This window comes from Sphaerodactylus townsendi, linkage group LG06 (assembly GCF_021028975.2).
Source record: "Sphaerodactylus townsendi isolate TG3544 linkage group LG06, MPM_Stown_v2.3, whole genome shotgun sequence".
NCBI lineage: Eukaryota > Metazoa > Chordata > Lepidosauria > Squamata > Sphaerodactylidae > Sphaerodactylus > Sphaerodactylus townsendi.
In genome coordinates, this window is record NC_059430.1 from 77,654,895 (window position 1) to 77,668,537 (window position 13,643).

Genomic DNA, 13,643 nt, shown 5'->3' on the forward strand with positions numbered 1-13,643 from the left:
AGCCTTTTTAGCTTAGTTCCTCCAGGCAATGGAAGGAGACCTGAATTGAGCAAGATATTAGCAGCAGACTTGTAGCAGCGAGTGATTGGGAATTGGTGGATTGCACCCTGTGAATCGCAGTACAACCTTGAGCGGCATGCGAGGGAGGACAAGGGGCCTGCTGCAGTATGCCCAGTGGTAACAGGGACCCCCCTTTTTTCTTTTTGGAGCTTGTGTAAGAGATGCCAAGGAAATGAGCAAAGAAGCCCCAGCAGGGGGAAGGTGCACCAGTGGCAGGAGGGAACAGCATGGATGATAGGGGCAACCCAGGTGAGTGCCCCTCCAGGCCACAGGCAGCACCAGGTGCCTTAATAGCAGTGATGAAGGGAGGGGAAACTGCACCCAGGACATGAACTGCCGCATGCCCCCTACCACCCCCGCCTCGCCTTGACACATGACTGCAATGGCGGCACTTGGGGCAAGTTACCCCAGATGTCCCCATTGCAGCTCTGCTTCTGCTTAACAGCAGGGGCAAGCAGCAGCACCAAGGTTGACAGAAGTTCAACTGACCTAGTGAGGGCTGTGCCACACGTTGTCTTGGGGGCCCCTCTACCATCTAGTGGGGATGGGGGAGCTCAAACAGGACCAAGCCCGCAGCATCCAAGGGGTGCTCTGCACAGACCCCACAGTGCGAGGCACTGGCGAAAAGAAGAGGGCCTCCTCGGGTCAAGGGGGAGGGGCAGCAGCCAAGGTTTCCAGGGCCTCCAGACCCCAGCGGTGCCCCCGCAAATGCCCACCAGTCAGAGATCTTGGGGAATGGGATCAGTCAGCAACCAAGATGCTTGAGCCCCAGACATCTGGTGTTCAGTTGCAGGGGCAGCCCCCAGCAACCAAGCTAACATTTGGGGGCCTTTCAAGCAGCATCTGGGAGGGGGAACAGGAGCAACAGGCAAGTTTTGAGCCCCCTGGCAACGGGGCAAGCAGCAAGGCAGATGGATGAGTCTGCATGCCTAGACCAGCCCCTACCCAGCACACCATGGCTTACACGCCAACAGGAAGGGAACAAACAGCTGGAGAGGGTTTGAACCCTCATTTCCCTCCTGGTGGAAGGCTCGCAGCTAGAGTGGCCTCTGCGCCCCATAGGGCAGGTTGACTTGTTTCCTCATGCCCCTCCACCATCAACATAGCAGCACTGGATTCCTCCATAGACAACGCTAACTATACCTTCTTCCAGGGTGTTGCCAGGACTCTCATGCAGCTCTCACAGCGCATGGGCCAGCTTGGCCAAGGGGGGGGGCACACCTCTGAGCAAAAATCAACTGGGGACTTCACAGCAAGGACACCGGTTTGGGCATGGGGAAAGGTCCTTCAGACAACAGCAACATCCCATCAGCAGCCACTGGGTTTGAGGCTCCAACCAGAGCTCTTGATCATCACCAGAAGCACAAGAGGTCATGCCGCTACTCTTGCCATTAATCCCCTAGCATTTTGTCATCCAGTGAGTCTTCCTCAGATGAGGACACTGACCACACTGGCAGCTCTTATTGGAGACGGGGGGATGTTCCTGGATTGCCTCATTGGTTTGCCACAAATATTACACCAATGTGGACTCCAACTCACTAAGTGAGTATCATTCCAATAATTTCTTTCTATCACAGATGATAATTTCAAAAAGTTCAAAAACAATTCCACAGATAAGTACACCGTCAAGTATGGCTATAAAACCTCTAGATTAAGTTTTTATTTTAGCAGTCCTTTGTCAAGCCAATAATTGTTGTACAAGGTATTTTCTTTCCTTACTCCTCTAGGAGCATAACTGTTTTTCCTTAAGATAATTTCCAAACTGAGTTTCAGATTTCACTTGAATGGCTCTTCCTTAAATAGTTCTTCTCTCTGGATATCAGGATCTCATGTGAGAGCCATTGGTTTGCCAGGCATAGAAAGTCCAACTATGACAGCGGGCCCAGGGGCCAGCCCCCGCACACAATTCTAGGGAAAGTAAGGCCAGAGACCCTTCGAGATCTCATCTACCTTGCAAACTTAGGGAGCAGGCTTTAGATGGCTATTATGTGTATATCCTTTCCCTCCTGAAGCCTGATGGGTTCCATGGGGATACAGGAAAATCTTCTGTCAAGGCACCCAGAAAGAAGAGGGTTGAGCGCACCTTTGATAACTGGATGCAGGGTTATGGGCAGTATCAGGCCTTAATTTCTACTGCCTACCTCAACAGAGGTTGGCATCTCACAGCCCATTTGTGTAATATCTTATGGGCCCAATCCATAGCAGGGGGTGCTGCTGCCATTAATTATGATGAAGGCATTAGGAAAAGTGCATCCCATGATGAAACTGCATGCTGGGACCTTATCCATGACCAGGTCTGGATGGTCACCATTCACGCATACGCCAAACCTCAGGGTGACCCCTTAAAACATCACTTTCCTACTAAAAGGGATGGGACCAGTGGGATTCAGCAGCGCACCACTTTGGCAGAACCAGTTGTTAAAATGGTGCTGTTAACAACCGGTTGTTAAATTATTTGAATCCTACCACTGGATGGGACCCAACTTGTCTGTTGGGAATTTAACCAAGGGAAGTGTCAGCAACAGCAGTGCAGATTCAAGCATGTTTGTGATTCATGCTTTGGGCCCCGCCCCAGGTTTTCATGTGGAAAGGAGGGTAGCCAGCAGTCCTTTCAAGAAGCCAACCCGCCAACCCACGGAAAGTAGGGGGGACAGGGGGTCGTGCACCTCCACCACAACCACCTCCTCTTAGTTCTCTAGCTGGACCAGGCTTTGGGAAGCTGGCTGCCATCCCCATCTGGCTTGGCTCTCTGGTGCACCTGCTGCAGACTTATCCCAACAGAGCAGCTGCAAAATACTTGCTAAAGGGGTTTAGGATCCCATATGTAGGAGCCCAGGTGGCCACAGATGGCAACAACCTAAAAACTGCCCAGGACCCACCCCAGGTAGTTGCCTCCAAAATTGAGAAAGAATGCAGGGCTGGCCGGGTCACTGGTCTTTTTCCTGACACACACACCCTCACGAATCTGAGGGTCTCCCCACTGGGGGTGGTCCCCAAGAAAGCTTTTGGAGAGTACCATCTCATTCATCATCTATCGTACACCAAGGGCTCCTCTGTTAATGATGCCATTGATCCTGACTCTGACCTAATGATGCCATTGACCCTTGGACCGCTTGCTCCCCTCCTTGGGCGACATCAAACTATTTTGAATTAGCAGGTCTATCCCTTGGTATGGCATTGCAAGCCACCCAGCATTGGAAAGGCAGGCAAGATTGGAACCTACAAGATCGCCAAATTCTGTTCTGCCATGCTACAAAGTGTCACTGCCAGTAGTTCTTGTGACACCCATGATATAGAGTGCCACTTTGGCTAATTTACAACATCTAATGAAGAAAAGTCCAAATTGTCAACTGGTTAGCTTTTCTCCAAAGACATGTACTCTATCCAAAGGATAAATAATCTCTGACCATTAGTATCAGATCTGTAGAACTCATTCCAAAAATGCTATTATTGGTAGCTGCAGCTCTCAACTAATGATAGCAATATTTTGGAAACTTAGTCAAAAAGCCTGCCAGTAAATCAGTATAATGAAATTAATGTGTTTTAATCTAAACATAATGCTTTACCTATTTTCTATTTTCCAGACAGGTTTTGACTATTAACAACAATTAATCACATCCTTTCTCCAATAGTAGAAATGATCTAACATTCTGATGCATGACATTCAAAATACATACATAGTATTTTATTTTGCTGGTGGGGTTTCTTTATGTTTTCATACACTGTAAATGTAGGAACATTTATGGTGTGTGGAAGCAGAAAGCAATCCCATAAGCAGAATAAAGCACGACATATACATTTTGAAGCTCATGCATCAAAGGGTTAGAACATCTGTGCTGTTGCAGAAGGGACACGTGATTCATTGTTAATAGTTGAAACCTGTCTGGAAAACAGAAAACAAATAGCTTGTAAAGCATTATGTTTTGATTACGTCACAGTCCAATGCAATGAAAATTACATTACATCGAATTACTTTGAGACTCTTTATGTCACCAAATAAGTAAAAGCTTTCATTATACTTGCTGGCTTATTCAAACCACATCACTTCTGTTCTATTGATTAATATTAAATATTATAGCAATACAAATGCATTCTTTCAAACTCCTGCAGCTCACAGAGAAATAGTTTTATAAACATTCATTTTCGTTCTTATCAATGCATTCTAGACAAATGAAAAAAATACAGACCTGCTGTGCCATAAATTCAGACAACCTCCTCTCATATTTAGTTTTTTTATTTAAAATAAAACTTAATCCTTTACAAAGACTATAAATCTGAAATAATCCAGCTGTATTTGCAATTTGAGGATGTTTTAAAGAAAGAAATAGTTCTAGTCTCAGTCTACATTTTTAAGCACTGGTTGAGTATATGTGAAGAGCACAGAGCATTTAACATCTAAATAAAGTATCATATTGGCATATTGTAGAAGGCTTTCATGACCAGAATCATGACCGGAATCACTGGGGTGTTGTGTGGTTTCCGGGCTGTATGGCTGTGTTCTAGTAGCATTTTCTCCTGACGTTTCTCCTGCATCTGGGCATTTGATTTCAAAGTATGCTTAGCTGAGTGACTGCATCTTACTGTACGTAGCCATAGATTCATGCCCTGTGTGTGTTCCATGTTGACAATGCTCCTCCAAATAGTATACAGGAAAAGAGGATAATGGGACAAGTCATTATTCTTATTACAAGCTCATTACTTCTTACAGAAGTCACCAATGTCAGCTCTGGTGTACTTTATATTAATGAACTCTAAATAATGCATTGCAGTGCTAGTTCCTTGCAAACTACCAGGCTCATTTTGGTAAGAAGACTATTGGGAGCTTTGTTTATAGCCACTGTACTCCAATGAATACAAATAGCAAGGATTTGGCCATTTCACAAGAGGATTTTTAAACACTGAATTCCCACTGGATGTGCTATTAGTTTACTGTGGGATACTGCAAATGTAAGACCTCTAACACATACAAAATGTCACCTACTCTAAAATATGCAAATGACTTGCAGCAGGGTTTTTGCACAGATAACAGGGAATTCTGAGAAGATGTAAGATGGGACAAAGTTACCATGATGAGAACTGTATCACAATGGAAAGATGGAAAAACTAACCTACCACTTTTCAACTGAAGTAGTCAATCTCTGCATATTGATCAGCCCTTAGCAGGAAAAAGGAATTGAAGGCTGTTAATCCAGAGTGTCCCCAGTTTCAGCTACCACCCCTCAGTGATAATACTCTTCAAAAATGATACCACTATACCCATGAACTTACAATACTTCCTTGTACTCAGCCAAACCATTGGTCCATCTTGCCCAGTGGTGTCTTCTCTGACTGGCAACAACTCTGCTGAACTTTCAAGCAGAAAGATTTTCCCAAACTTGCTATGGGAAATTCTTTTCAGTGGTGATTACCAAGCACTGAAACTGGGACCTTCTCCACATTAAAGCACATGCTCTAAAACTTAGTCAGTGCCTCTCTGCATGAATCAGTAACTGTAACTCAAGATGTATCAAATCAGACATTATTATCATGGGATGCTCACATTGTCAGTTTGGCCAATATCTGATTCTGCGCCAAAGTGCAAAGGGAAACTGCACCAAATGGATCTTACTTTAGTAAAATATAAGAGTGTGCAGATAGCTTAGTGTTAGGTGATGCTGGCATGATATTTTCCTGTATGACTGCACATGGGAAACATTTTGTGCTCTTGGTTTGAGACTTATCAACCATCTCTGAGATAAGGCAAGCACGAGCATATAACATAAATTTTCATGCAGTTGTATCTGTTCTTTCCTTTTTGTGGAGGGCAGTATTTGTACCTTGGGTACCACATATGTTGTGGTCACAGGAATCATGACAAACTGTGCATGATCACAGTTTTCACAAAGTTGTTGGCATATGAACATAGGAAGCTGCCTTGTACCAACTCAGATCATTAGTTCATCTGTCTCAAGCACACAATTGTTACCGCGGGGTTACATGTTGTTTTCCCCTAGGTATGTTGCCAGTTCAGATCACAAACATGCTCTGGGAGTTTTATGTTTTCCAGGGTGTGGTGGCCCAATTACAATCAGGACTGTGGCACACTGAAGAAAGGATTTAGACCTTCCCCCTTTCATATTTAGTCTGACTTGGAATAGCCTTAGGGACCTCCCATTTGCTCTGATGGGAAAGTTGACAGATACAGAGCACCCAACAGGGTAAAAAAAGTGGCTCTCCTGGGCTGTTGGGAAAATTGAGAGGTAAGTCTAAGTCCCTTCTCTTCATGCCTCTGGAGAAAGTGGAGCTTACATCTGTACGCTGTCCCAAAGATGTACTCAGGGAAATTGCAACATCTATTCTGATGGACATTCAGTCTCAGGTAGAGATTGTTCTTTCCAAGACCTGCTCTCTGAGAACCTGCTTTTAAGTGGAGATGCCAGAGGCTGAATCTGGGACATTCTGCATGCAATGCATGTGCTCTACCAGTGAGCCTCCCCACCCAGAAATACCAGTCTTGTACTCCAAGGAATCCTTCTCACTTAAGCATCCCTCCATCCAAGACAAGGACCATTTCCTTTTTTGATTCTGTACAGTACAGCACACTCAGTGCTAAATGAAAGCTGAAGCAGTAGTTCCAAGTCACTTCGTTCACATTATTTTCCATTATGTTTTAAAGAAATGTCAAGGCCATTTAGGGCTGCACAGCTCAGTGACGGATTTTGATTCTGTTTAAAACACTGACATGTGTAATGTTCTGATGGATCGTAGCCCTATTAGAACATGTTTAAGGCCTTTTCTTTTCTTATTGAAAACCATTGAATTCCGTGAGGCAGAGATCCTATTTTTAGCATTCTACACATTAAGCAAAAATATCTCAACCACAGAACAGTTTTGAAATTATTATTATGGAAGAGAAGACATTTATTTCTTAAAATTCACTACCCAACACACTCTTATTTTTGGTATAGCTTGCAGAAAATTGTTACAACTTTAATTCAGAAAAAAATATGATGAAAACTCAACAAATCAGCACATAGCATTAGGACCCCTTAATCTGGGTATTATTAAGTAAATCATGTCCTTGAATATCCATATTCAAACTAAAGAGGTGTTTAGATCACAGAAGTTTAAATAAACTAAAATTTCATTCTTAAGTCATGTTCAGATTCCCACAGCAATTAACAGTATGGTTGGTGATATGGAGTCCCTCGGGGACAATCCTGCCCCCAATATTATTTAAAATCTATATGCAACCCCTTGCCCAGTTAGTCCACAGTTTTGTGCTAGATTATTGTCATCAATATGCCAATGGCACCCACCAGCATCTTTGGTGGAGGGCAAGATATGCTGGCCAGGTGTTTGGATACTGGGGTGAAATGGATGAAGCAGAGCTGACTGAAATTCAGTCCATTGAAGTTGAAGGTTCTGGGGCTGAACTGGGGAGTTTCAGGGTTGGGGCACCAGCTGCCAAATTTAGGCAGAGTAGAACTAACACCTACACCCACCATTAAGAGCCTGGGTGTGGCTCTGGATGCCTCCCTTTCCATGGAGGCCCATGTTGCAAATACTGCCAGAGTATAATTTCTTCATCTTCACCAGGCTAAGGAATTGGTACCGTATCTGTCTTGGTCTGACTGAGCCACTGTAATCCATACCCCAAAGTAGACTACTATAACTCCCTTTTCACAGGGCTACCCTTGAGGCTGCTCTGGAAACTTCAGCTGGTCCACATAGCAGTGAGGATCTTTACAAGAACATCTTTAAGATCACATATCCAACCTGTGCTTCACAAGCTGCATCAGCTCCCAATTGAACACCAGATCAGGTTCAAGGTTTCAAAGCTCTAAACCATCTGGGGCCATCAATTCTGTGGGACTGCCTCTCCTGAAGAGTGTTATACTCTACTGGAAATAATCTACTGGAGATCCCTGGCCCTAGAAACCTCCACCTGTCCTCAACTGGGGCCAGAACCTTTTTAGCCCTGGACCCAACCTGATGGAACTCTCTGTTGAATAAGAACTGAGCCCTGGGGGATCTGGTTCAATTCTGCAGGGCCTGTAAGATGAAGATGCTCCACCAGGCCTGCAGTTGAGGAAACAATGGCTACATCATGGCTGGACTCCCTATCCCAACCTTTATCCTTAATATTTATTTATAGCATTATTTGATTTTGTAGTTGGCTGGGCTTTATTCCTGGTTTTACTTTTATGTTGTTCTCTCCTGGATTGGTCACCCTGGGAAATGGAATTTTAACATAATAACTATAGCCCAGGATGGGAAATTTTTCTGATGGCATTTTAAATTAATTTAAGTATTTTAATTTTTGATAATTTCATGTTATTAACTGATCTGAGTCCAATGTTTATTGAGAAGGGATGGGATATAAATCTAACAAAATAAATAAACCTAGACATGCCGGTATAGTACAGTGGTTATAGTACTGAACTTGGAGACTGAGGGTTGAATCCACACTCTGCTGGGCAACCTTGGGCTAGTTAGCCAAATTCACCTTACAAGATGTTGTGACAACAAAATGGAGGAAAGAACAATGAAAGCCACTATTGCTGGAAAAGGCTGGGTAAACAGTAATAAATAAGTGACTCTTGCAAGATTAATGGATGGATTATTAGAGTACAAAACAAAAAGTTTTTGTCACAAAAGAGGGCCACACTTTGATTAGAGAAACTAGATTGAAATCCCCACTCATCTGTAAAGCCCACCAAGGCACCCTTGGCTAGTCACTGTGACTCAGTGTTACCAACATCACAGGTTATTTTGAGTAGCACACATCGTAAAAAGAGAAAGAAATAAAAGCAATGGAGTGTTTTAAGGTGGCTGCTTGGCACAGGTGGTGGTGGCAGCTTTTGAAAAAACTGTATCAACAGGTGCTAATTAATGTTGGAAAGGGGGTAATCTGGAGGGATGTTGGAACCACTACCATGGTGGGGGTGGAGTAACAATCAAAAATGGATGTGTCATTAGTCACCTGCTGGACCAGGTATGTTTTGTTTGGGGGGAAATAGCCAAAGATAGACCCACCATGGTGTAGTGGTTAAGGTGTCAGACTAAGACGTGGGAAACTCAGGAATCCCAATTCACATCATGAAAGTTTGCTGGGCAACCTTGGGCCAATCACACATTTAAAGCCCTGACCCTACCTAGTATTTAAATGGGAGACCACCAAGGAATACCAAGGTTATGATGCAGATGAAGGCAATGGGAAGCCACCTCTGAACACTTCTTGCCTTGAAAACCCTACGGGAGTTACCATGTAACTTGATGCGGGGGGGGGGGGGCAGTTCAAGGTACCAGATGATGCCTGGGCAAGTTGAAAAAGTTCCTGTGAGTAAACTGTACTTTCATGTAACACTAACCTAAAAAGACCACAGGATTAACTACTGGAATCCACAGCAGGTAGTGTCTTTAGTTAATAACTACCCATCTTTATTGGAGCAAGTCTTACATAAAAGAAGCATTATCTTATCCTGATATGAGTATAAGGCCTCTCTATACTCTATAGATCTGCACCTTTTGTAAAGGGCCTGTGGTTTGTTTTGCATACAGAAGGTCCCAGGATAACTCCCTCGTATCTCTAGTCTAAAAAATCCAGTTGTAGATGATGTGGAAAAAAAAACCTGTATCAGAGACCCTGGAAAGCTGCTGCCAGGATAAACAATACTGACCTTGATAGACCCCCAGTTTGACTCGGTATAAGGCAGTGTTTTGTCTTTCCTTTGAACCTTTTACACCTCCTTTCAAAATCCACAGAAAGTAATGGAAGAGCAAGCTGGGAAGTCTCTGATCCAACTGTCAGCTCAGCCGTCCTTTCGTAAAGACAGCTTAAGCATCTCTTGGCCTCATCCCTTCTGCTGCAGTGTGATGATATGGCCTACCTTACAGGGCTCTTTTCAAAATTGTTAAAACATTGTTGGCAAACTACATTGAATATTCAATAAACACCATGTAAATGCTAAGTAATGTTCCTAATAACAATTCCACCTTTCGGTTCTATGGTGTTTCATTGGAATTATTCCCAAACATATATATCCAGTTCTGAGCCATCCAAAATAATTTAGCTGCTATATCAATTCCTCATAAAACAGATGCTCCTTTTAAAAAAATGTTTTTGTATTGATTTCCTTCCAAATGACAAAGCAAATCCAGATTCTGATGCTCAAACATAATTTTAAAACTAAGAGAGTGGTGGGGGGAAAGAAGGTTGGCACCAGCTACACGACATTTTCACATCCTGGTCCCGCTTTGGTCCAATGCAAGCAGAGGCTCCAAAATCAGCCTCAGAGGAATTTCAGCTCCAACTAACAGATTGCTGCTACTCTACATTTATCAGATGTTCCTGTGCAGAAATCAGTGACCCCAAAGCCTCTGATGGGAAGAGAAGAGCACTAAAAAGCAGAGGCTGGAGGAGGAGTAATTAATGCATTTTGTTAGGGACAGGTAAAGAGATGGAATGGAAGGGCGTGCAGATCTAATCTCAGAGGCAGGGCCTGTGTGTGCCTAGTGCTCTGAAGAACAGGTCTGGACCAATTAATCTCAAAGCAAAGATCTCTGTCTCTCTGCCAGTTTCACCCAGACCAAACAGCCAAAGAGCATCTCCAGCCGGACTTATCTATTTGGTTGATTCAAATATTGCTTTCCACTGTGTTTCTGAATCCCTTTCCTCTTTTCTGAAGCCCTTTCCTCATTTTTGTTCATTATTCATGGTCCTGTAATTCCCAATACATTCTCTGTAGACATTCATTCAGAGTTTGCACAAAAAAAACCCCAAAAAAACCCAAATAGTGTAATCATAGAAGAATTTTCTACTATAGGAAACGATCTAGGCTGTCATCCTGAGCACATTTACTTGAAAGTATGTTCCACTGCAGTACATGAAACACACTGACAAGTAAATGGGTTTAGGATTAAGAGGACCAAGAAGTTCAACTGGCAAGCTGGCTTTCACCACTTTGGTCTCTAAAATCCCACAAAAATCTGCTATTACCTGGCTGGTAATTTCTGTTAGAAAGGAGCCCTCTGTTGTCAGCTGTTCTGACTTGACTCTGTACAATTTTCTTATGTTCCTGAGGAACTGCAATGCTAACGGAAAGACTGTCCATAAAGAGTTGAGGAGGGGCTTTTGCTTCCCAGTTCTTAACTGTTCCTTACACTTTTGATTTTTAAAATTTTAAATAGATTTTGATTGTGCACAGAATATGAATACTGAGAATGAAAAGATCCTATGGATACTCCTATACAGGTTGTTGTTGTTGTTTAATGCTATTCTATTGCTTTGGAATGTCTACGTACTCTCCGTACGGGTTTGTGGACAAATGCAAATGATACAGCCTTTTCTCCTTAATCTAAAATGGCTTTTTTCATTCAAAATTCTCTCTGCACAAATCTAAGATTGTGAAACAAGTCTCAGTCCCTAAAACAGGAGCTTGTTTCTAAGATAGCTCACTACATTTGCATATGCCAGACCCACAGTGGCTTTTAATTTGTTGATTATTGCTGGTGTGCTTCATTGTGATCCACTCAGCTGCCTGTCATACCTGTCACAAAAGAAACAGATTGGATATTTCCCTGAAAGATGAGATTCCTTTAGCAGACATTTCCAGTTCCTTTGTATGAACAGTTCTTTTTGGGGGCTGACTTTTGTGTGCAACATGAATTCGACTTCCTCCTTTTCACCTAACAGGGTCCAAGGGAATCAACTGCTGTGGGCTTCTGTCATGTCCTGCAGCTAAGATTACCCGCTTCCAACCCCCCTTATAATTTACATGAAGAAGCACACGTGTCAATAAGCCTTCCAGGGACTTCTCTACAGGATAGGTTTCCTGATTTCTAAACAGCCTTAATGCTTCACTTGCTTCCTCGAGGCGATTGCCCAGAGAGGGTGGTTGGATGGAGAGGATAAAATGTAAATCCAGGGGTCAGAAAAAGTAAAAGTCGTGCCGTGTACGCTGCCCCAAGTTCAGCTTTCCATATTTCAAAGAGAAGTTTGGAGCAACCCCCAAACGCCACGTCCCCCTGGAGGAAAGCTTTACGACTCCGGATTAAGCGCCAATCTGCCAAGCATGCCTTTTTAAAAAACAAAGAAAAGAAAGAGTCCCTCCCAGGCACAGAAGCACTTCGTGCAAAGGGAAGTGGGGGAGAGAGATTTCGTTATAAACGTCCCTCTCTTCCCTTTCCACGGGTATAAACCTAGCGTTTTTGGATTTCAGCCCTACCTGACCTGGACCATCCATGACGCCTATTCGATCACGGTCTCTTTCCCTCTGCCAATTCATCCCAGCCTGGCTTCTTTTCCGCCGCTCCAAAGGGACTTCAATCAAGTCCGGCGCCAGCTCAGGTTATTTCCTAGTGCCCTGAGAGCATTAACCGAGGCCAACAACTTGCATTCACGCTTCGCTCTTTCTCTGCTCCCCCCCCCCCTTCTTCCCGGGTGACCTCGGTATATTCCGCTTCCCTCCTTCCCCACTCAGTTCCACCCAGAAAGACACACATACCTCGATTTCCCCAATCGATCGGCAACACTTGCAGTTCCATCGTGCTCGAGGTCACTGATGGAATTAATAGACGCGGCCGCCGCCCGGGCAGAGGATTAGGTAATTTCAGTCCACACAAGCCTCTGCCTCAGACCGCCTCTCCCCCCCACCCTCTGAGATTGGGACAGGCAGGGCGATCCCAGTCCTGCTGCAGAGCACGAGGATTACGACAATACCTCGCCATCAACAGCCCCATGTCAGGCTCTCAAACTTCTTGGTAGCGAGAAACGCTCAGACTTGGGGGGTGGGGGTTGACCCTGCCTAGAAAACCAAGCTCTCTTGGCAACCCCAGAGGCATCTATCAGGCATTATCTGCAGAGAGAGAGAGAGAGACCTCCAGGGCCCACATCCCGCAACCCCGACCCCCTCCCCCTTAACTCTCAGCACAGTCCACTTGATGCGTCGGCGGCCCCTCCGCTCACTCACCCGGGTTGGCAAGGAACCTGCTTGGGGGGCGGGGAGGCGCTCCATAGCCGAGCACGCTGCCAGTTTGCAAGGCGGAGACCCGGAGCTGCACTTGTAGCTGTCCGTGGTGCTGAAAAGAGGCAGCGATTCCCGAGTCTCTTCCATGTGAATAACAAATACTCCCACTGGCAGCAGCTATTGGTCTGTCTCTTAAACTCGCCTCCTAATCCACCTCTTATCAGACGTTCAGCCTAGCCCCAGGCAAAAAAAGAAGAAGAAAGAAGAAGAGGGAACCCCCCCTCCCAGTTTGGAAAAATGCCCCCCTCCTATGGAAATTTTAAAGCCACCAGCCGAATTTACTTCTAGGATGCCGCGGATTTTAATGTTTTGAAAAAAACCAAACCCACACTTAAAGGGTGCCCTGGGAAGTCCTTCTCCCCCGTTGAATTTGGGTAGGAAAGATCTCAGCAAGCTCAACCCCCTCTCTCCTTTCCTCCTGCTGCCTCCTCCCCTGCAAAGCTGCCGTGGGCGCACGCCGCAATCTACTCCCCCTCCTCCCCTATTCGGATCTGACACTACAAACGGTCAGGAAAACAAATGTTTCCATCAGGTTTTATTTGCCAGCGAAATCCAATTAAGGCTCGGCGGGAG

General features: G+C 44.6%; 1 protein-coding gene across 5 annotated transcripts in view; it reads right to left on the reverse strand.

Moving 5' to 3' along the window:
* Positions 1-13,416, reverse strand: part of GRM8 (glutamate metabotropic receptor 8) — a 687,726-nt gene extending 674,310 nt beyond the window's left edge. The window contains exon 1 of one of the 5 annotated variants that reach the window (XM_048499900.1): positions 13,400-13,416. The gene's annotated coding sequence lies outside the window, so the exon portion shown is untranslated. Of the gene's footprint in view, positions 1-12,269; positions 12,382-12,548; positions 12,728-13,013; positions 13,371-13,399 lie in introns of those variants that run through there. The other 4 variants (XM_048499895.1, XM_048499896.1, XM_048499897.1 and 1 more) reach the window with 4 other exon arrangements.
* Between the last annotated feature and the right edge of the window lie 227 nt (positions 13,417-13,643).